At 56.2% G+C, this 20,268-nt stretch overlaps 1 long non-coding RNA gene across 1 annotated transcript; it reads left to right on the top strand.

Moving 5' to 3' along the window:
- The first annotated feature begins 4,752 nt into the window (after window positions 1-4,752).
- LOC137480445 (uncharacterized) lies at window positions 4,753-5,593 on the top strand. The gene is made up of 3 exons (XR_011002919.1): window positions 4,753-4,984; window positions 5,342-5,413; window positions 5,501-5,593. It is a non-coding gene; the product is annotated as an uncharacterized lncRNA (long non-coding RNA).
- Window positions 5,594-20,268: the final 14,675 nt, after the last annotated feature.

Raw genomic sequence — 20,268 nt, 5'->3', positions numbered from 1 at the left:
TCCCTGCACACCAAAGCAGAGACCCCAAAAGAGCCCTGTGTGCCTCACGAGGAATCCGTGCACACCAAAGCAGAAACCCCAAGCCAGCCTTGTGTGCCTCACAGAAGAGCCCAGCCTCCTGCCCACCTTCGGAAGGACTCAGCTCCTCTCCAGGCCTTGACGGCAAGCACTAACCCGCCACGTTAATGATGAGGAACTCAAGCCCCTGCCAGCCTTACAGAAGTCTCCAGTCACCTGTATGCCACAGCAGAGATCCCAAATCCCCTAAGAACCTCATGAGGAGCCCCTGCCACGTGCACTGCTTACAAAGGACGCAAAGCCCCGCATGTCTTACTGCAAAACCCTGCACCCACAACACCCCCCGCCACCTCGTGGGCCCCATGACGGAGCCCGGTCGTCTGCCAGCCTTACAGGGGTCCCCTCATCACCTGCATGCCATAGAAAAGCCAGGCCTGCCATTAACCCTAGCCAGCAGCCTGTTCCCTGACAGAAACCAGTTCCCTTCTGGGCATCCCCCAGTGTTGTGGGGCCGGCAGCATCTGTGGGAGCAGTGGGGAGCGTGAGCCTGCGCTGTGCTGCGCTGATGAGCTGGCAGCACGGTGGATACGGCCAGGACGTTCTCTGCTTCCCCCAGAGCTGGGGCCTGCAGGCACCTTGCCGCCCCTCGGCACAGGCTGTGCCACCCAGCAAAGCCCAGCCGGCCGGGAGGAGAGCCCGGGGCCAGCGCAGCTGCTTGGGCAGTCGCTGCTTGGAGGGACCCGGGCCAAACCCATCCCTGAGCAGCCCCTGCCAGCCCTGGCCCTCCCTGCCCCGTGACAGCTCCCCCAGCCCCAGGGGACAGACTGTCATAAAGTCTACAGCCCGCAAAGAGATTGTCCCAGTGTCCTGCTTTAGGGTAAATTTGGGAGAAAACCCCCAAAAGGGCCCGCCCCAGAAATCAAGCCCATACCGCCCCTCCCCCCCATCAGTTTGGGAAAAAACTCCTCAGAGAGAAGTGGAAAAAACCTGTATATTTAACAGGCAAAGCACTCCCCAGCCCAAAAAATGAGCAATACCAGATGACAAAACTCATTTGTCGCTCTGAAGAGATGACAGATTCAGAAAATCTCTCTGGTGGATGGTGGCTCTGTTATCAGTCCCTCTGGCACTGGGAAAGGCTGCTGCCCAGAGGAGCCCCCCGTGGGCCACAGAGTGCAAGCTCTCGGTGCTTCCCCAGGTCCCGGTCCGGAGCAGGTTTGAACGGATCCAAGGAAAGGGAAAGAAAACCAGTCGAGGGAAAACTTGGACTGCCTCAGCTAGCTAAAGCAAGTAAAAAGCAAAGGAGCGCGGTGTTCTGCCCCGTCCGTGGCCAGAGAACACCGTGGAGTTCTGTGTTCCAGCAGACTGTGGAGGAGTGAGTGCAGTCTCTGATAACAAACTCCGTGCTTCTTCTTCTCCCCGCCTTCGCTGTCAGAGCCCGTCTGGAAGGCACACCATATAATATCCAGCATCAACAGAACACACCATCGGGGATACGAGCATCATAGCGTCGCCCTAGGACGCCCAGTAATCGTGTGCTGCTTTTCTTCCCTGCAGCTGCTCCCAGAAACATCCCCCACACTGCTGGAAATGCCCACACATGGTCTGATCAGTCCCTATGCTTTTCCAGTCTGCTCTCAGAAATTTTGCAACAAGTTCACCAATAAATTCCAGGTTACCTCTGTGAATTGCACACTACAGTTTCCTTCATTTTTTCCCAATACCTGGAAGCTCCTGAATATAGTAATGGTCTCAAGGATCTCTGATTCTTTTCAGTCCTTTTTTTTTTGCATTGAGAAAGAGGAAACAGCCTTATTGCTTTTAGTTTTGGCACATCTGTCTTTTTTCTTGGCAGGATTGTTTTCTTATTATCTACACATGAACAGATTTTTATTTATGTTGGTTTTTTTTTTTGTTCCTCAAGCAATTATTTTGACAATCTGTCATTCACTCCTTAGTTAATGTTCCATATATGAACAATTTTGACTCTCTTTTTATTGGAATATAAAGATCTCAGAAAGCTGTATTTTTAATGTTGATGGCACTCTCTCTCCCCACTCCCAGCTGTCACAGTGATCCTTTTGGAAACATCCCTGAGGATAGGTAGAGTTATTTGGGAAGTGCTTGGCTTAACCTGGGTAACAGATTATTGTTTTCAGTGCTATAAACCTGCATTGCTTCAGGCTTCACAGCCACTGTCCTGATTTGTGGCGCACTGCATGGATGCCAGTCTGAATTAAAACAATGTTTGTGAGGCAGCTGAAGAGCTTAGACCTGAGATTAAAATTCCTGGGAGGAGGAGGAGGAAGAAAGGATAAAATCCTGTTTCAAAGGCTGTTTCTTCATTTCTAGGATGCCAGAAGTATGGTAGACTACAGCTGTCTTCAAATGTCATTTAATTACAGAAAAACCCTCTACAGTGCCAGACACCAGGACAAATTACTCGACACTTTGCCTCACAATGCATCAACTTGAATTCTAGTGAGAGGTAGGCCTTAGTTACAGTCTGATTCGAGCAAATCCACATTGTGTGAATGGCAAGAAGAATTTGCTTGGGAGCAGATGAATATGTCCCACTCAAGAATGAACAAAATTTGCCTTGACTTGGAAGAAAGTAGACAGGGAGCAATGCAGCATTTGGGTTTTATCCAGCGATAAACAGGGCAAGAAGCTGTAACAATTTACCTGTTTTACAGAACACAAGTACTGATACAGCCAATAGTGCACCCACAGGAAGGGATCTTCAGGACATTCCTTTGTTTCTTAACATGGGATGGGCAGCAAAATGCTGGCATTTATCTGCACTGGAAGCTGTGTTCCTCTCCTGTTTCTCCTTGATCACACTGTGTGTTATTTGCAGACTTCACTGCCCAGCCCACCAATCCTCTCTTGGCCATTTGCTAAATGGCACAACTACCAAAATACAGGTGCCAGCATCGTCACCCCAGCACTAATCCCGCACTGCTTTGATGGAGCACAGGAGCACAGAGTGGCTTGGGTTGGAAGGGACGTTTAAAGGCCATCTAGTCCAATGCCCTGCAGTGAGCAGGGACACCTTTGACTAGGTCAGGTTGCTCAGAGCACAAGCTTGAATGACTGCAGGGATGCGTGTCCACCTCTCTGGGCAACCTGTGCCAGGGTTTCAAAAGCTACAGTGTAAAAAATGGGTTTCTTTTGTCTAGTCTGAAGCGACCGTCTTTTAGATTAAAACCATTCCCCCAAGGTCTGGTCACAAAAGGCCCTACTAAGAATTCTGTCCCATCTCTTTTACAAGCCCCCTTAAGGTACTGAAAGGCAGCAATCAGGTCTCCCTGGAGTCTTCTCTCTTCCAGGCTGAACACCCCCAGCTCTCCCAGCCTGTCTCCAAAGCAGAAGGGCTCCAGCCCTCAGAGCATTTTGCCCCTCCTCTGGACTAGATCCAACAGAACCGTGTCCTTCCTGTGCTGGGGACCCAGAGCTGGATGCAGTACTCTGTCACGGTAGAGACGGAGAAAATACAAGGCAACACACGCCATTTCCAGAAGGCTTCAAACCCTGGTTTTATTCTAGCATGCATGCTTTTTCTACATTCTTCCAAAGCACATAAGTTTACTCATTGGTCACCAGAGGCAAGCCAAGTGCTTATTGGAATAGGCAGTTGCAGGTTTCTCTTATTTATCCTTCTTGCTTTCTTGGTTTCTATGTCAATGACTTTTGGTAGAAAATTCTTTCAGGGGTAAACATGGATCCTCTTATCAAACTTCTCTCTGGCTCACAGAAGACGCTGTAAAACGCGGGAATCTTTAAAATTAGAGGGTTTTGGGAAAGCTGCAAAAGGCAGGCCTCAGAGACAGCAGAACTGCGATTAGAGCTAAGCAGTAGCTGTAAGATTTGTCAGCAGAAAAATTATATAAGAAGTGGAAAAGTAAGGACAAACAGTACAATGGTCTGTGTATTACCGCTTGGCTAGAATGACTCCCTAAGCTACAGAAAAGTATCTCTAGCAAGATATTAGGAAGTTCTAAGCTTAATAATGGAGCTCTGTGCATTGGGTTTTAAGGCTTACAATACAAATAGGTATTGTATTTGAAAGAAGCGAGCACTGCATTAACAAAAGGTACGTGTGCTTATAGAGGTTGGATAAATCTATTGTCAATATGCTTTTGCTTTGTGTGATTGGTCAAAAAGCTTTTAAAGTAAGTTGTCACATTAAGTTCTTTGTCTGCTGCCGGGGATGTCAGCTGCTGGCATCCTCCCATTGTCGTCACCATGTAATGAGGCTGATGCTAGAAAATAAACAGCTCGAGACGCGTTCCTCAGCAGTCCTGTCCCGTTCGTGATTTGTACACAGACCCCCGGCCAGCAGTATAAAACACCTTCCACAGTACTCCAGGTGGAGTCTCACCAGAGCAAAGAGGTGGAATCACCTCCGTCAACCTCCTGGGCACTCTCCTTTGGATGCACATGGCTGACTCATTTCCAGCCTCTCATCTAGCACCAGCCTTCTTGGCCAGGCTGCTCTCCATCCCTTCATGCCCCATCCTGTGAGATCAGCTGGGGTGGGATGTGTCACAACCCTCGGACAGAGCCGTTGGGCAGGGTGAGCTCCCTGCCAAAGAAGGCAGATCCCACTGCCCACACCACTCCAGCCTGGCCATGAGGTCACAGCAGGCTCTGGGGTCACAGCAGGCTGAGGTCACAGCAGGCTCTGAGGTCACAGAGGTGCCAGAGCCCCGTGGTTGCACAGCACCACAACGACCGAGCAGTCAGTCCTTGAGCACAACTGCTGTGGCAGCAGCGGCGCTGGCAGCAGTGGTGCTGACACTGGGACAGCTGTGTGAGGACAGCGGTGGCAGCAAGAGCTGCGGGACTGGCAGAGGGCAAGGCACCATGGCCCTTGCTCTGCGCCTCTTCCTCCTGCTCCTCCTGGCCGCGGCCCTGCCTGCCAGGGCTGCCCAGGCTGCTCCGCTGCAAGCGCGGGGAGCAGGTGAGTCGGCAGCCTGGTTCCCCTTTCCCGGGACAGCGCTTCCTGCTCCCCGGGAAACGCTGGGGGATGCTTTTCCCCGGGGCTTTAGGGAGGGTTTCTGCTGTGGGAGGGACAGAGCCCTCAGGGACCCTGGGCTGCTCCAGCCGCCCTCCCAGGGATGTTGCACAGGGCCTACCAAAAGTGTGGAGAGTGGCCAGGAGCCAGCCCAGAGCTCCCCAGGCCCCTGTGCAGCTTTGGCCGTGTCCTTTCACATCTGGCTGCCACGGCCTTGCCTGACCACCTTGCAGTCCCAGTTCCCAAAGGCAGAGGGGGATCCCAGCACACCAGGAAATGGTTCTGTTCTGTGCTCCCTTCTAGATGAGCATGCTAGGAAGGCTTCTCCAGCAGCTTGGCTGCAGGAAGATTTCCAGCCTCTTAAGCCTCCTGCAGGTATGTTGTCAATGTTCCTAAAAGAATAATCATTGACAACCTGGCAGAAAGCCGGTGACAGAAGCTTCTGTGCCTGTTGAGTTACAGGTGTGTCTGCAGGGAAGACTTTCCAGGCTCCTTTCCTGGTTGCTGCACAGAAGCCAGGCTCCCATCACAGGGGTGAGTTGTGAGTCCCTGCTGACCCCACAGGCTGAGCCCTGGTTTTGTGAGATCCATTCTTCTGAAATGCACACACTTCTCTTAAGGTCCTCTGAGAGAGAGGAACAAACCTACAGGAGACAGTAATTCTCTGGAGGCATCCAAACACATGGAACAGATGCTGACTGACCTGGAGAGACGCTGTGGTGGGTGCATTTCCTTCAGCCTTCCCCTGGGACTCAGCAGCTGGGGCCTTTCCCTGCACATCTGGACACGCCGTGCCCGGCACAGCGGGAAGGGATCCATGGCAGCCTGGCTGCCCCGCTGCTGCTTTCAATGCCTGCAGGGCTGTTTGCCAGCCTGGCCTGGCTGCAGCTTCTCCCAAGCCTCTGCAGGACGGCAATTGGCACCAGCTGCATAATCTGCACCAGGAGCCCTACCTGCACCATGGGCAATGCACACCCTGAGATCCCCTGCAATTTCCCGCTCTCTGAACACATCTGGAGGGGCAGCTCTTTGGAGGAGGGTGGGCCCTGGAGCAGCCCCAATAACCTGGTCTTTATCCTGAATCTCATGCATGACAGAGACAAGCATTGCCTCCTGAAGATGCCACCTTCCCAGTGGGGAACAGCCCCACCTGATCCAGCTGTCCCTTTTCCTTTCCCCAGAGATGGAAGGAGAGGCTGTGCTGAAGGCTGAGTTTCCCGGAGGAAGCAGTGGCTCGTTGGCAGCCTCTGCTGCAGGAAGGGAGGCGATGCCAGGCACAGTCACAGGAGGTAATTGCTGTGCCTCTGGGCCTGCTGAGCCCTGCTGAGGCTTGAGCTGCCCTCTCTGCTGCTTGGCAGTGCGGGCACAGCCCGGACAAGACCGGCACAGCCCAGAGGAATTGTTATGCTCAGGGTACTCGGGTACTGAGCAGTCCTGCTGGGGTCCCTCCATGGGAGACACGTCCCTAAACCTGGGGGAGACTGCACGGGGTGCCCATGGTGGGGAACGGGCAGAGGGGGAGAGCAAGGCTCCAGTGTGTCCTGAGAGGGCCTGGCTCTGTGTCCTTGGGCTGGGGGATTTGTCCCAGGGGAAAGAGGGATGGAGAGATAGAAGGTAGGAAGGGAGTGAGAAAGGGCAGGAGGGAGGGAGGGCCAGAGGGATCGTTCTGGCACTGCCTGCTGCAGTTTTCCCCAGTGCTTTAGCAAGAGTTCCAGCTGTGGGGGAGAGAGAGCCCTCAGGGCCCTGGGCTGCTCCAGCCGCCCCTCCAGGGATGTTGCCAGGGCAGGGAAAGAGTGTGGAGAGTGACCAGGAGCCAGGCCTGAGCTCCCCAGGCCCCCGGGCACCTTTGGCCGTGTCCATTGACATCTGGCTCCCACGGCCTTGCCCAACTGCCTTGCAGTGCCCATTTCTCAGAGGCAGAAGGGGATCCCAGCAGACCCTGAAATATGTTCTCATCTGTGCTCCGTTCTAGATGAGGTTGATGGGAAGGCTTCTCCATTAGCTTGGCTGAATGAAATTCTGAAGCCCTTGGAGCCTCCTGCCGGTATGTTCCCAGTGTCTCACCAAGGAATAATTGATGACAACCTGGCAGGACCCAGGTGACAGAAGCTTCTGTGGCTGTTGTGTTACAGATGTGTCTGCAGGGAGGATTTTTCCTGCTCCTTTGCTGATTCCTACACACAAGCCCGGCTCCCATCGTGAGGGTGAGTAGTGTGTCCCTGCTGACCCCACAGGCGGAGCTCTGGTTTTGTGGGATCCATTCCTGGGAAATGGAACTACGTTCTGTTAAGGTCCTCTGAGAGGGAAGAACAAAGGCACAGGAAAGAAGAAATTCCGTGAGCCAAACAACATCCTGAAGCAAGCTGTGATGGAGCTGCAAAAAGAGCATGGTGAGAGCATTTCCCCCAGCCTTCCCCTGGGACTCAGCAGCCGGGGCCTTTCCTGGCACATCTGGGCACGCCGTGCCCAGCACAGCGGGAAGGGATCCATGGCGGCCTGGCTGCCCTGCTGCTGCTTTCACGGCCTGCAGGGCTGTTTGCCAGCCTGGCCTGGCTGCAGCTTCTCCCCAGCCTCTGCAGGAAGGCATTTGGCACCAGCTGACAGGGAGCCCAACCTGCAGCATGGGCCATGCACACCCTGAGCTCCCCTGCAATTTCCTGGTCCCAGGCACATCCTGTGGGGTGGCTGCTTGGAGAAGGAAGGGCTATAGCCAGCCCCAAGGGCTTGGGGCAATCAGGACTTTCCTGATCCTTATCCATGTCTTTGACAAGTATTGCCTCCTGAAGTTTCCACCTTCCTGATGTGTAATGATTCCATCTGATCCAGCTGTGCCTCTTCCTTTCTCAAGGGATGGACAGAGAGGCTTTATGGAAGGCAGCATTTCCTGAAGGAAGGGAGGCAATTCCAGGCATGGGCACAGTCACAGGAGGTAATTGCTGTGCCTCTGGGCCTGCTGAGCCCTGCTGAGGCTTGAGCTGCCCTCTCTGCTGCTTGGCAGTGCGGGCACAGCCCGGACAAGACCGGCACAGCCCAGAGGAATTGTTATGCTCAGGGCACTCGGGTACTGAGCAGTCCTGCTGGGGTCCCTCCGTGGGAGAGACGTCCCTAAACCTGGGAGAGACTGCACGGGGTGCCCATGGTGGGAAAGGGCAGAGGGCGAGAGCAAGGCTCCAGTGTGTCCTGAGAGGGCCTGGCTATGTGTCCTTGGGCTGGGAGAGGTTTTCCGCGGTCAGCTGGGTGAGCAGGAGGGAGGGACAAAGGTTGAGAGGGATAGTTGTGGCACTGCCTGCTGCAGTTTCCCCAAGCATTTAGTGAGGGTTTCCTGTGTGGGAGTGAGAGAGCCCCAGGGCCCTGGGCTGCTCCAGCTGCCCCTCCAGGGATGTTGTACAGGGCCTGCAAAGAGTATGGAGAGTGACCAGGAGCCACAGGCTCCCACAGCCTTACCTGCCCCCCTTGCAGTGCCCAGTTCCCTAAGGCAGAAGGGGATCCCAGCATACCATGGAAATGGGTCTGATCTGTGCTCCCTTCTAGACTGGGATTACGAGTTGGGAATGCTGGTGAATGGTGATTGGGATTACGAGTTGGGAATGCTGGTGAATGGTGATTGGGATTACGAGTTGGAAATGCTGGTGAATGGTGATTGGGATTACGAGTTGGAAATGCTGGTGAATGGTGGTTTTAAGGCTTTACCAGAGGCTGGAGGCAAGTTCTCAATGTACCTTTCCTGACAGAATAATCAGTGTCAATGTGGCAAGAGCTCACTCATGTGGCATTTCCCTTAAGTTCCCCTGAAGGTTGATCAGTTCTGGAAATCCTCCCCTGCTCCATTCTGGAGCCCTGAGTGATCCCACAGGATCGCGGTCAGTGGGAGGAAGGAGCATTTAGCTCTCCATCTTCCACCCATGTGCCATGCCAGTGTGTCCTTCCGGGTGCTCTGTGCAGCCACGGAGAAGAGCAGAGAGGGAAGGGGCCGGGCCCAGGGCTGTGCCCCGGGGCTGTGCCTTTCGCAGCTCCTTTGCCAGCCCCAGGGAGCCTGAGCTGCTCCTGCTGCTGCTGCCAAGCCCTGGCCCAGGCTGGGGCTGGGTTTAGAGCTGCTGGCAGCTCCAGGGAGTCCTTTCTCCCCCAACTGCCCCGCAAGGGGCTCCTTCCATCCCAGTGTGGGGCCACCGCAGGCACGTGGTCCCCCTGCCCCTGCTCCTGAGTGGAAGGCAGAGCTGAGGGAGTGCCTTGGAGGGCACCAATCACCCAGGGGCACTCACTGCCACTCTGGCCTGAAGGAGAATCTTCAGCAGAGTCACAGGAGCTGTTCTGTCCTGCCTTTCTTTGCAGCTGAACCTGTTGCTAAAAGTGATCTGGCTTCCCAACCCACGTTCAGGATTGCGCCTTTGGGAGATGGTGAGGGTAGGTCAAGGCCTTTCCCCTGGGAGAGCCGCCAGCTCAGAGCCCAAAGCTCGGCCAGGAGGCCATGGCTGCAGGTGCCAGGACAGAACCATGCACGTGTGCGCCCTCACCCTGGGCAATCTCATCCGACTTCGGCTCGGGACTGGCAGTTGTTTGGAGGAGGGGGGGCCCTGGCCCAGCCCTAAAAACCCAGATGTTTTATGAATCTTATTCCCATTTTTGCTAAGCATGATGCCCTAAAGATATCAGCAAACAAATGGGTGATTGTTCCACCTGATCCAGTTGTTCTTTTTTGTTTCCCTAGTGACAGACCAAAAGGCAGGACAGAAGGAGGTGTTTCCCCAAAGAAGCAGTGGCTCGTTGGCAGCCCCTGCTGCAGGAAGGGAGGCGATGCCAGGCACAGGCACAGGAGGTAATTGCTGTGCCTCTGGGCCTGCTGAGCCCTGCTGAGGCTTGAGCTGCCCTCTCTGCTGCTTGGCAGTGCGGGCACAGCCCGGACAAGACCGGCACAGCCCAGAGGAATTGTTATGCTCAGGGTACTCGGGTACTGAGCAGTCCTGCTGGGGTCCCTCCATGGGAGACACGTCCCTAAACCTGGGAGAGACTGCACGGGGTGCCCATGGTGGGGAAAGGGCAGAGGGGGAGAGCAAGGCTCAAGTGTGTCCTGAGAGGGCCTGGCTATGTGTCCTTGGGCTGGGGGATTTGTCCCAGGGGAAAGAGGGATGGAGAGATAGAAGGTAGGAAGGGAGTGAGAAAGGGCAGGAGGGAGGGAGGGCCAGAGGGATCGTTCTGGCACTGCCTTCTGAAGTTTTCCCCAGTGCTTTAGCAAGAGTTCCAGCTGTGGGGGAGAGAGAGCCCTCAGGGCCCTGGGCTGCTCCAGCCGCCCCTCCAGGGATGTTGCCAGGGCAGGGAAAGAGTGTGGAGAGTGACCAGGAGCCAGGCCTGAGCTCCCCAGGCCCCTGGGCACCTTTGGCCGTGTCCATTGACATCTGGCTCCCACGGCCTTACCCAACTGCCGTGCAGTGCCCATTTGTCAGAGGCAGAAGGGGATCCCAGCAGACCCTGAAATATGTTCTCATCTGTGCTCCGTTCTAGATGAGGTTGATGGGAAGGCTTCTCCATTAGCTTGGCTGAATGAAATTCTGAAGCCCTTGGAGCCTCCTGCCGGTATGTTCCCAGTGTCTCCCCAAGGAATAATTGATGACAACCTGGCAGGACCCAGGTGACAGAAGCTTCTGTGGCTGTTGTGTTACAGATGTGTCTGCAGGGAGGATTTTTCCTGCTCCTTTGCTGATTCCTACACACAAGCCCGGCTCCCATCGCGAGGGTGAGTAGTGTGTCCCTGCTGACCCCACAGGCGGAGCTCTGGTTTTGTGGGATCCATTCCTGGGAAATGGAACTACGTTCTGTTAAGGTCCTCTGAGAGGGAAGAACAAAGGCACAGGAAAGAAGAAATTCCGTGAGCCAAACAACATCCTGAAGCAAGCTGTGATGGAGCTGCAAAAAGAGCATGGTGAGAGCATTTCCCCCAGCCTTCCCCTGGGACTCAGCAGCCAGGGCCTTTCCCGGCACATCTGGGCACGCCGTGCCCGGCACAGCGGGAAGGGATCCATGGCGGCCTGGCTGCCCTGCTGCTGCTTTCACGGCCTGCAGGGCTGTTTGCCAGCCTGGCCTGGCTGCAGCTTCTCCCCAGCCTCTGCAGGAAGGCATTTGGCACCAGCTGACAGGGAGCCCAACCTGCAGCATGGGCCATGCACACCCTGAGATCCCCTGCAATTTCCTGGTCCCAGGCACATCCTGTGGGGTGGCTGCTTGGAGAAGGAAGGGCTATAGCCAGCCCCAAGGGCTTGGGGCAATCAGGACTTTCCTGATCCTTATCCATGTCTTTGACAAGTATTGCCTCCTGAAGTTTCCACCTTCCCGATGTGTAATGATTCCATCTGATCCAGCTGTGCCCCTTCCTTTCTCAAGGGATGGACAGAGAGGCTTTATGGAAGGCAGCATTTCCTAAAGGAAGGGAGGCAATTCCAGGCATGGGCACAGTCACAGGAGGTAATTGCTGTGCCTCTGGGCCTGCTGAGCCCTGCTGAGGCTTGAGCTGCCCTCTCTGCTGCTTGGCAGTGCGGGCACAGCCCGGACAAGACCGGCACAGCCCAGAGGAATTGTTATGCTCAGGGCACTCGGGTACTGAGCAGTCCTGCTGGGGTCCCTCCGTGGGAGAGACGTCCCTAAACCTGGGAGAGACTGCACGGGGTGCCCATGGTGGGAAAGGGCAGAGGGCGAGAGCAAGGCTCCAGTGTGTCCTGAGAGGGCCTGGCTATGTGTCCTTGGGCTGGGAGAGGTTTTCCGCGGTCAGCTGGGTGAGCAGGAGGGAGGGACAAAGGTTGGGAGGGATAGTTGTGGCACTGCCTGCTGCAGTTTCCCCAAGCATTTAGTGAGGGTTTCCTGTGTGGGAGTGAGAGAGCCCCAGGGCCCTGGGCTGCTCCAGCTGCCCCTCCAGGGATGTTGTACAGGGCCTGCAAAGAGTATGGAGAGTGACCAGGAGCCACAGGCTCCCACAGCCTTACCTGCCCCCCTTGCAGTGCCCAGTTCCCTAAGGCAGAAGGGGATCCCAGCACACCATGGAAATGGGTCTGATCTGTGCTCCCTTCTAGACTGGGATTACGAGTTGGGAATGCTGGTGAATGGTGATTGGGATTACAAATTGGAAATGCTGGTGAATGGTGATTGGGATTACGAGTTGGGAATGCTGGTGAATGGTGATTGGGATTGCGAGTTGGAAATGCTGGTGAATGGTGGTTTTAAGGCTTTACCAGAGGCTGGAGGCAAGTTCTCAATGTACCTTTCCTGACAGAATAATCAGTGTCAATGTGGCAAGAGCTCACTCATGTGGCATTTCCCTTAAGTTCCCCTGAAGGTTGATCAGTTCTGGAAATCCTCCCCTGCTCCATTCTGGAGCCCTGAGTGATCCCACAGGATCGCGGTCAGTGGGAGGAAGGAGCATTTAGCTCTCCATCTTCCACCCATGTGCCATGCCAGTGTGTCCTTCCGGGTGCTCTGTGCAGCCACGGAGAAGAGCAGAGAGGGAAGGGGCCGGGCCCAGGGCTGTGCCCCGGGGCTGTGCCTTTCGCAGCTCCTTTGCCAGCCCCAGGGAGCCTGAGCTGCTCCTGCTGCTGCTGCCAAGCCCTGGCCCAGGCTGGGGCTGGGTTTAGAGCTGCTGGCAGCTCCAGGGAGTCCTTTCTCCCCCAACTGCCCCGCAAGGGGCTCCTTCCATCCCAGTGTGGGGCCACCGCAGGCACGTGGTCCCCCTGCCCCTGCTCCTGAGTGGAAGGCAGAGCTGAGGGAGTGCCTTGGAGGGCACCAATCACCCAGGGGCACTCACTGCCACTCTGGCCTGAAGGAGAATCTTCAGCAGAGTCACAGGAGCTGTTCTGTCCTGCCTTTCTTTGCAGCTGAACCTGTTGCTAAAAGTGATCTGGCTTCCCAACCCACGTTCAGGATTGCGCCTTTGGGAGATGGTGAGGGTAGGTCAAGGCCTTTCCCCCTGGGAGAGCTGCCAGCTCAGAGCCCAAAGCTCGGCCAGGAGGCCATGGCTGCAGGTGCCAGGACAGAACCATGCACGTGTGCGCCCTCACCCTGGGCAATCTCATCCGACTTCGGCTCGGGACTGGCAGTTGTTTGGAGGAGGGGGGGCCCTGGCCCAGCCCTAAAAACCCAGATGTTTTATGAATCTTATTCCCATTTTTGCTAAGCATGATGCCCTAAAGATATCAGCAAACAAATGGGTGATTGTTCCACCTGATCCAGTTGTTCTTTTTTGTTTCCCTAGTGACAGACCAAAAGGCAGGACAGAAGGAGGTGTTTCCCCAAAGAAGCAGTGGCTCGTTGGCAGCCCCTGCTGCAGGAAGGGAGGCGATGCCAGGCACAGGCACAGGAGGTAATTGCTGTGCCTCTGGGCCTGCTGAGCCCTGCTGAGGCTTGAGCTGCCCTCTCTGCTGCTTGGCAGTGCGGGCACAGCCCGGACAAGACCGGCACAGCCCAGAGGAATTGTTATGCTCAGGGTACTCGGGTACTGAGCAGTCCTGCTGGGGTCCCTCCATGGGAGACACGTCCCTAAACCTGGGGGAGACTGCACGGGGTGCCCATGGTGGGGAAAGGGCAGAGGGGGAGAGCAAGGCTCAAGTGTGTCCTGAGAGGGCCTGGCTATGTGTCCTTGGGCTGGGGGATTTGTCCCAGGGGAAAGAGGGATGGAGAGATAGAAGGTAGGAAGGGAGTGAGAAAGGGCAGGAGGGAGGGAGGGCCAGAGGGATCGTTCTGGCACTGCCTTCTGAAGTTTTCCCCAGTGCTTTAGCAAGAGTTCCAGCTGTGGGGGAGAGAGAGCCCTCAGGGCCCTGGGCTGCTCCAGCCGCCCCTCCAGGGATGTTGCCAGGGCAGGGAAAGAGTGTGGAGAGTGACCAGGAGCCAGGCCTGAGCTCCCCAGGCCCCTGGGCACCTTTGGCCGTGTCCATTGACATCTGGCTCCCACGGCCTTACCCAACTGCCGTGCAGTGCCCATTTGTCAGAGGCAGAAGGGGATCCCAGCAGACCCTGAAATATGTTCTCATCTGTGCTCCGTTCTAGATGAGGTTGATGGGAAGGCTTCTCCATTAGCTTGGCTGAATGAAATTCTGAAGCCCTTGGAGCCTCCTGCCGGTATGTTCCCAGTGTCTCACCAAGGAATAATTGATGACAACCTGGCAGGACCCAGGTGACAGAAGCTTCTGTGGCTGTTGTGTTACAGATGTGTCTGCAGGGAGGATTTTTCCTGCTCCTTTGCTGATTCCTACACACAAGCCCGGCTCCCATCGCGAGGGTGAGTAGTGTGTCCCTGCTGACCCCACAGGCGGAGCTCTGGTTTTGTGGGATCCATTCCTGGGAAATGGAACTATGTTCTGTTAAGGTCCTCTGAGAGGGAAGAACAAAGGCACAGGAAAGAAGAAATTCCGTGAGCCAAACAACATCCTGAAGCAAGCTGTGATGGAGCTGCAAAAAGAGCATGGTGAGAGCATTTCCCCCAGCCTTCCCCTGGGACTCAGCAGCCAGGGCCTTTCCCGGCACATCTGGGCACGCCGTGCCCGGCACAGCGGGAAGGGATCCATGGCGGCCTGGCTGCCCTGCTGCTGCTTTCACGGCCTGCAGGGCTGTTTGCCAGCCTGGCCTGGCTGCAGCTTCTCCCCAGCCTCTGCAGGAAGGCATTTGGCACCAGCTGACAGGGAGCCCAACCTGCAGCATGGGCCATGCACACCCTGAGCTCCCCTGCAATTTCCTGGTCCCAGGCACATCCTGTGGGGTGGCTGCTTGGAGAAGGAAGGGCTATAGCCAGCCCCAAGGGCTTGGGGCAATCAGGACTTTCCTGATCCTTATCCATGTCTTTGACAAGTATTGCCTCCTGAAGTTTCCACCTTCCCGATGTGTAATGATTCCATCTGATCCAGCTGTGCCCCTTCCTTTCTCAAGGGATGGACAGAGAGGCTTTATGGAAGGCAGCATTTCCTAAAGGAAGGGAGGCAATTCCAGGCATGGGCACAGTCACAGGAGGTAATTGCTGTGCCTCTGGGCCTGCTGAGCCCTGCTGAGGCTTGAGCTGCCCTCTCTGCTGCTTGGCAGTGCGGGCACAGCCCAGACAAGACCGGCACAGCCCAGAGGAATTGTTATGCTCAGGGCACTCGGGTACTGGGCAGTCCTGCTGGGGTCCCTCCGTGGGAGACACGTCCCTAAACCTGGGAGAGACTGCACGGGGTGCCCATGGTGGGAAAGGGCAGAGGGCGAGAGCAAGGCTCCAGTGTGTCCTGAGAGGGCCTGGCTATGTGTCCTTGGGCTGGGAGAGGTTTTCCGCGGTCAGCTGGGTGAGCAGGAGGGAGGGACAAAGGTTGAGAGGGATAGTTGTGGCACTGCCTGCTGCAGTTTCCCCAAGCATTTAGTGAGGGTTTCCTGTGTGGGAGTGAGAGAGCCCCAGGGCCCTGGGCTGCTCCAGCTGCCCCTCCAGGGATGTTGTACAGGGCCTGCAAAGAGTATGGAGAGTGACCAGGAGCCACAGGCTCCCACAGCCTTACCTGCCCCCCTTGCAGTGCCCAGTTCCCTAAGGCAGAAGGGGATCCCAGCATACCATGGAAATGGGTCTGATCTGTGCTCCCTTCTAGACTGGGATTACGAGTTGGGAATGCTGGTGAATGGTGATTGGGATTACGAGTTGGGAATGCTGGTGAATGGTGATTGGGATTACGAGTTGGAAATGCTGGTGAATGGTGATTGGGATTACGAGTTGGAAATGCTGGTGAATGGTGGTTTGAAGACTTTACCAGAGGCTGGAGGCAAGTTCTCAATGTACCTTTCCTGACAGAATAATCAGTGTCAATGTGGCAAGAGCTCACTCATGTGGCATTTCCCTTAAGTTCCCCTGAAGGTTGATCAGTTCTGGAAATCCTCCCCTGCTCCATTCTGGAGCCCTGAGTGACCCCACAGGATCGCGATCAGTGGGAGGAAGGAGCATTTAGCTCTCCATCTTCCACCCATGTGCCATGCCAGTGTGTCCTTCCGGGTGCTCTGTGCAGCCACGGAGAAGGGCAGAGAGGGAAGACCCCAAAACTCGGCCAGGAGGGCATCGCTGCAGGTGCCAGGAGAGAACCATGCATGTGTGTGCCCTCATCCTGGGCAATCTCATCTGACTTTTTCTCAGGAATGGCAGTTGTTTGGAGGAGAGGGCACCCTGGCCCAGCCCTAAAAACCCAGATGTTTTATGAATTTTATTTCCATTTTTGATAAGCATGACACCCTGAAGATATCAGCAAACAAATGGGTGATGGTTACCACCTGATCCAGTTGTTCTTTTTTGTTTCTCTAGTGACAGACCAAAAGGCAGGACAGAAGGAGGTGTTTTCCCAAAGAAGCAGTGGCCCATTGGCAGCCCCTGCTGCAGGAAGGGAGGCGATGCCAGGCACAGGCACAGGAGGTAATTGCTGTGCCAGGCTCAGCCGGGCTCAGCCCTCAGCGGGGCTGTGTGGCAGCAGCTCTTCCCCCAGGCCCTGCCCTTGCACGGCCCGGCAGCAGCCAAAGCTGGAGGCGCCTCGGCTTCGAGGCCTCTGGAGCTCGTTCCCAGCCCCGGGGAATCGGGACTCGGGCACCAACGCCCCTCCCGCGGCAGCTGCTCCCGCAGCTAGCCCTGAGCGCCCAGAGGCCCAAGGCACAGGAGCAGCCCCGAGCGGGAGCCCTGCTGCGAGCCCAGGGCCAGAGCCAGCCCTGGCTCCTGACTGGGCAGGGGCTGCACTGGCTCCTGACAGGGCCTGACTCTGTCCCCTGGGGCTGGGGGAGCTGTCACGGGGCAGGGAGGGCCAGGGCTGGCAGGGGCTGCTCAGGGATGGGTTTGGCCCCTGTCCCTCCAAGCAGCGACTGCCCAAGCAGCTGCGCTGGCCCCGGGCTCTCCTCCCAGCCGGCTGGGCTTTGCTGGGTGGCACAGCCTGTGCCGAGGGGCGGCAAGGTGCCTGCAGGCCCCAGCTCTGGGGGAAGCAGAGAACGTCCTGGCCGTATCCACCGTGCTGCCAGCTCAGCAGTGCAGCACAGCGCGGGCTCACGCTCCCCATTGCTCCCACAGATGCTGCCGGCCCCACAACACCTGTTCCCGATTCCCAGAAGGGCATTGGAATGGGTTTCTGTCCGGGAACACGCTGCTGGCTAGGGTTAATGGCAGGCATGTTTCTTTTGGAGCTTGTCTTCATTTTATGCTGTGCCGGAATTTGGAAGTATTGGAAGAGAAAACGGTGAGTGTTTTGTTCATCATTCCCTCAAACAGCTTCTTTTGAAAGCCTAATGTAGACAGGGAACGTTCCCAGTGAGGCTGCAGTGGAGTTGTGGCCGGTCCGTGGTTGTCCAAAGAGCTCTGCTGAGGGTTCTGCTGCTGCCCAGTGCTTTCATTGGCCTCTTCATTGCTGGGCCTTGTCCTGGGGGGCCCGCTGGGGCTGCAGCCAGTGCTGGCTCCCACTGAGGCTGCCTGGCCAAGAGCAGCCCCAGGGGCACAGGGCGGAGGCAAGGCAAGGTGGGGAGTAGAAAGAGCGGGGACGAGATTGCCCTCGAAAGGCAGACGCGCTCTGGGGCCCGCTCCTGGCCAGGGAGCCTGCCCAGAGCCGTCCCCTGCTCGCCGGGGCCTTGAGGGGCAGCTGTCCAGCTGGGCCAAGCTGTGCCAGCAGCTCCAGCCGTGCTGGGGAGCCTTGCCAGCTCTGGGCCCTGCTGTGCAGGAGGGTCCCAGTGTGCCACTGGCAGCCGGGGGCCTCACCCGCTCCTCTCTCCACAGGAGCGCCTCTGCTGCTTCACAAGACCGGCCAAAGACTTCAGTCAGGGAGAACTGGACCTGTCATGCATCTCTGTGCCCGTGTCCATTGTCCCTTCCACAGCTGCATTGCCCACTTATTGCTGGGGACATGCTGCCACCCCCCAGAACAGGACCCTCTGTCCCTGAGGATGCTGCCTCTGTTGTCTTTCCAGGACTGAAGGTGCAGCCCTCCTGCCAGGGAAGAGCTTGAGCAACATCTTTGTGCTTCAGCCCTGGTCCCTGGGTGCTACCACCAGCACTGGCAGAGCTGCTTGTCTGGTCACAGCCAGTGATGGGCAGGCAGCAGCCGGGCATCAGGCTCCCGAGACCAGCAGCTACTATGTTTATTTTTCATTTTGCAAGATTTAGGAATATTTTTCATAGAAAATTCTCCAAATATTTCGTCCCTTTTCCCACACAGTTCCATATTTTTCAAAGTAGTTTTAGAATTCAGAAAAACTTAGAACATTTTTACATTTCTAGAATAAAAAATAAAATTGCATTTAATTGGTAATCTATACTTTTCTAAGAAGTAGCACACCCCAAGACTCACAGCCTGCTTCAGAGGCTCTTTTCCCACTGGAGACTTGTGCCTGATCACAACAACTAACATAAAACCTTTTCCCTGATGTGTTCGGGGATTTCTGACAAGCTCACCACTCAGTCTTCAGAGGCAAACTTTGAGCACAGTGGGAAACTCTTCAAGTCACCATCTTTGTTTGCTTCTGCAACAACTGCCTCACTTCTAGAGCAGGGGCTTCTCTCAGCTTCCTGCTGGCCCCGGGCTCTCCTCCCGGCCGGCTGGGCTTTGCTGGGTGGCACAGCCTGTGCCGAGGGGCGGCAAGGTGCCTGCAGGCCCCAGCTCTGGGGGAAGCAGAGAACGTCCTGGCCGTATCCACCGTGCTGCCAGCTCAGCAGCGCAGCACAGCGCGGGCTCACGCTCCCCATTGCTCCCACAGATGCTGCCGGCCCCACAACACTGGGGGATGCCCAGGAGGGAACTGGTTTCTGTCAGGGAACACGCTGCTGGCTAGGGTTAATGGCAGGCCTGGCTTTTCTATGGCATGCAGGTGATGAGGGGACCCCTGTAAGGCTGGCAGACGACCGGGCTCCGTCACGGGGCACATGAGGTGGCAGGGGGTGTTGTGGGTGCAGGGTTTTGCAGTAAGACATGCGGGGCTTTGGGTCCTTTGTAAGCAGTGCACGTGGCAGGGGTTCCTCATGAGGTTCTTAGGGGATTTGGGATCTCTGCTGTGGCATACAGGTGACTGGAGACCTCTGTAAGGCTGGCAGGGCCTTGAGTTCCTCGTCATTAACGTGGCGGGTTAGTGCTTGCCGTCAAAGCCTGGAGAGGAGCTGAGTCCTTCCGAAGGTGGGCAGGAGGCTGGGTTCTTTTGTGAGGCACACAAGGCTGGCTTGGGGTTTCTGCATTGGTGTGCACGGATTCCTCGTGAGGCACACAGGGCTCTTTTGGGGTCTCTTCTGAGGGGCGCAGGAATCCCTCTTGAAGCACAAAGGAGTATTGACAGTCTCTGCTATGCTGTGCAGGGATCCCTCAGGAGGTGTGCACCGGGGTTAAACTAGAGGGGGTTTTTCAGTTTTCTCAGCACAGCAAAGGGACACTCCCGGTCGAGGTGCTGCAAAGTCAGCAGGAAGCTTCCTGCAAAGCCTTGGGCCCGGCCTGCGGGTCCAGCGGGCGACCAGAGCCCATCCTTGGGGGCCGGGCGGGGTTTCCGGTATCCACCGCACCCTTGTCGGGCCAGCTCCGGACCCGGCGGTGAATGGCTGCGGCCCCGGGCTCCGATGGGGCTGCCGAGCAACGCCGTGGGCACGACAAGGGCCTCGCTGCGCCCTGGCCCTGTGCTGCAGCCAAACACCTTTACAGCCACGGCGGTTCTCTGGGGCACAGGAGGCTACAAGTCAGGCCGTGCCTTCTCGCACTGACGAAGGAGCTCCTTGCATTGCCCAGTTCCCTAAAGCACGCGGGGAGCCCAGCAGAGCATGAAAACGGTTCTGGACTGCGCTCCCGTCTACACTGGGATCGAGATATGGATTGACTGGAAGTGCTGGCTGTTATAAATAAACTTGCTTTAGTAGGTGGGGTTGATGATGGTTAATTGTTTCAAATGAGTCATAAGGAATTGCCAACTAATGCAATGGATTGTTAATGTAGTGAACAGTTCCACAAAGTTAAATATGTACTGTGAGTTAAGTGGATGTGCATAGTTGCCAACCAGGGGGAGGAGACGAGGTGCATCGAAGAGTGATATCACCAGTTCAGCCTGCGATTGGAGGGATTGACCAGCCAATAGTGCCTCGAAATTCCAGAATGATTGGCCAGGAATGCACCACCTTATGGACCAACCAGCGAGCAGAAAGAGGGCCAATCAGCAAAGGGATCAAGAACGCACCAATCGTCAGCGTCCAGAGACTTTAACAGCCCCAGGTGCTGGCCACCCGCGGTCTTTCTGCGGACTTTGTACCCAAA

Source organism: Anomalospiza imberbis, chromosome 11 (genome assembly GCF_031753505.1).
Source record: "Anomalospiza imberbis isolate Cuckoo-Finch-1a 21T00152 chromosome 11, ASM3175350v1, whole genome shotgun sequence".
NCBI lineage: Eukaryota > Metazoa > Chordata > Aves > Passeriformes > Viduidae > Anomalospiza > Anomalospiza imberbis.
This window is presented reverse-complemented; position numbering and strand designations above follow the sequence as displayed.